The sequence below is a fragment of the Tupaia chinensis genome, unplaced genomic scaffold (genome assembly GCF_000334495.1).
Source record: "Tupaia chinensis unplaced genomic scaffold, TupChi_1.0 Scaffold148607_1, whole genome shotgun sequence".
NCBI classification, from domain to species: Eukaryota; Metazoa; Chordata; class Mammalia; order Scandentia; family Tupaiidae; genus Tupaia; species Tupaia belangeri.
The window spans coordinates 2,483,449-2,486,417 of NW_006208456.1; the positions used below are offsets into that span (position 1 = coordinate 2,483,449).

Genomic DNA, 2,969 nt, shown 5'->3' on the forward strand with positions numbered 1-2,969 from the left:
ATTATGTCTTTTAACCAAACATTGAATGTTGGTTACTACTTTTATTCTTGTTTTTTTTTTTGAGAGGTTTTTGCTATAGGGCGCGTGCACTCGCCAGACAGAGAGAGGCAGAGAGACAGGAAGCAGGAAATCACCCTCCGGGGGGGTGGCCACGCCGCAATCCCTTCTCCTCCATTCTCCTCTCGGGATCCTTCTCCTCCATTCTCCTCTCGGGATCCTTCTCCTCCATTCTCCTCTCGGGATCCTTCTCCTCCATTCTCCTCTCGGGATCCTTCTCCTCCATTCTCCTCTCGGGATCCTTCTCCTCCATTCTCCTCTCGGGATCTTGGGCACACACGCACACACGCCCGGCGTGAGTTTAAGCCACCGGGTCCAGGACTCGAACTGCGGTCGACTACATGGGAGTCCAGCGACATAGCCATTATGCTAACTGCTGGTCCCAATAATTTCCTTTTTTAAAGAATTATTTTATTTAGGGGGCCAGCAGGTGGTATGGTGGTTAAGGCTCTGGACGCTCCCATGTGGCCAACCACAGTTCGAGTCCCGGACCTGGTGGTTTGTTTTCTCACTTTCTCTCTCTCTGTGTCCTCTCTGGTCAAATTAAAATATGTGAATGAATACATAAGATTAAATAAATAATTCTTTTAAAAAAAGGATTTTTTAATTTAACTTTATTTATTTATCTTATTTTAATTTGACCAGAGAGTGACAGAGAAAGGGAAAGTGAGAAAGCAAACTACCTGGTCAGGACTCGAACCACGGTCAGCCATGTGGGAGTCCAGCACCTTTAACCATCATGCCATCTGCTAGCCCTGTGAGACCCACTTCTTAATACTGTTGCAGTGGCAATTACGTTTTCAACAATGAACTTTTAGTGGAACACATTCAAAACATTCCTATACAATGGGACCCCCAGGTGGCGTGGTTAGGGGCAGTAGACTCCCACATGACTGACTACAGTTCAAGTCCACGACCTGGTGGCTTGCCTTCTCAGTTTTCCTCTCTCTCTCTTTCACTTTCTCATTCTGTCCCTCTCTGGTCAAATTTAAATAAAGAAATAAATAGATAGATAGATAGATAGATAGATAGATAGATATTAAATAAAGGAATTCCTTTAAAAATTATTTATTTAATTTTATTTATTATTATTTTTTTAAATTTACTCTAGGGCACATGCACTCACCAAAGAGAGACAGAGAGAGAGAGAGGGAAAGTGAAAAAGCAAACCACCAGGCCCGGAATTTGAACCACAATGGGCCATGTGGGAGCCCAGCACCTTAACGACCACACCACCTGCTGGCCCCTGAAGCCAACTTTTTAAAATTATTATTATTCAGGACCAACAGTTGGCATAATGGCTATGTCACTGAACTCCCATGTAAAAGAAAACAATCTACCAGGTTTGGGACTCAAACCATGGTCACCCATGTGGGAGTGTCCAGTGCCCCCAACCACCAAGTCACCTGCTGGTTCCCAATAACATAATTCTTTTTTAAAAAAAGAAAACGATTTTACTCAACTTTATTCATATATTTTAATCTGAGAGAGAAAGTGAGAAAGCAAGCTGCCAGGCCCAGGACTCAAACCGCAGTCAGCCATGTGGGAGTCCCGTGTATTTTAATCACCATGCCACTTGCGCCCCTCCCTAATAACATAATTCTTAAAAAAAAAAAAAAAATCCAAGGCCAGCACATGGCGTGGTGGTTAAAGGGGCTGGACTCCCCCATGGCTGACTGGGGTGGTTCCAGTCCTGGACCTGGTGGCTTGCTTTCTCCCTTTCCCTTTCTCTCTCTCTCTCTCTGTCTCTCTCTCTGGTCAAATTTTAAAATATCAATAACAAATGAAATTAAATAAATAAATAATTCTTTAAAAGAAAAAAAATTTTCTACACAATAAAACTTTGCTGGGCTCCCACATGGCTGACCACAGTTTGAGTCTTGGGCCAGGTAGCTTGCTTTTTCACTTTCCCTCTCTCTTTCTGGTGAACTCATGTGCTTTATAGCAAATAATAAATAAATACATAATTATTTTTTCTTTGGAGAGATTTTTGCTACAGGGTGCGTGCACTCACCAGAAAGACAGAGAGAGACATAGAGAGAGCAAAAAATCATCCCCCGGGGGGGATGGCCATACCTCCACCCCTTCTTCATTCTCCTCTCGGAATCTTGGACACGCACACACATGTGCCCGGTGTGAGTTCAAGCCACCAGATCCGGGACTTGAACTGCTGTCGACTACATGGGAGTCCAGCGACATAGCCATTACGCTAACTGCTGGTACCTAAATAATTCTTTTTTTCAAAAAACATTCTTCCCACAGGTTATCCTCTAATACAGAGGCTATCAGTCGACTTTCAACCATTGCAGCCTGTGGTCCACACCTCCCTTTACAGACTGCTGGAGAGTCGCACCTGCCGGCCTCTCCTGCTAGCCCCGGAGCTTGCCTGATTATGCTCAGACCCTCCACTACCCAGCGCAGCGCCTGACCCCTAGAAGGTGTTCAGTAGCATGTTTGGCATGAATGCAGCTACTCCTCTCACTCGTTTCTCTGTATAGAAAATAGGGTGATAAAATGGCCCACAGCCCATGGCCATCATGAGCAATTACTGAGCAGTGTGAGTGCTCTTGAAAAAGATGAACAATGTGTAAAAATACTCAGGAGGAGCTGACAGGTGGTGTGTTGGTTAAGGGCACTGGACTCCCACATGGCCAGCCGTGGTTCGAGTACCAATCCTGGCGGCTTGCTTCCTCACTCTCTCACTCTCTCTTTTTCTGTCCCTCTCTGGTCAAATTAAAATAAGTAAATAAATAAATAAATGAAGTCAAATAAAATAATTATTTAAAAAAATACTCAGGAAAAGTTGCTTAATCTGAAATTTACATTGCTGCCTGCAGGTCACAATTTCTGCAGTGTGGCTGGTTCAAAGACAGGCGGCAACTTCTCCTTCCCCAGGTGAGACCAGCTGTTAA

At 44.2% G+C, this 2,969-nt stretch overlaps 1 long non-coding RNA gene across 2 annotated transcripts in view; it reads left to right on the top strand.

Annotated features, from left to right (window-relative positions):
- Positions 1-2,518, top strand: part of LOC102475681 (uncharacterized) — an 11,122-nt gene extending 8,604 nt beyond the window's left edge. For both annotated transcript variants that reach the window (XR_337644.2, XR_337645.2), the window contains exon 3: positions 2,320-2,518. This is a non-coding gene — a long non-coding RNA (uncharacterized LOC102475681). The remainder of the gene's footprint in view (positions 1-2,319) is intronic.
- Positions 2,519-2,969: the final 451 nt, after the last annotated feature.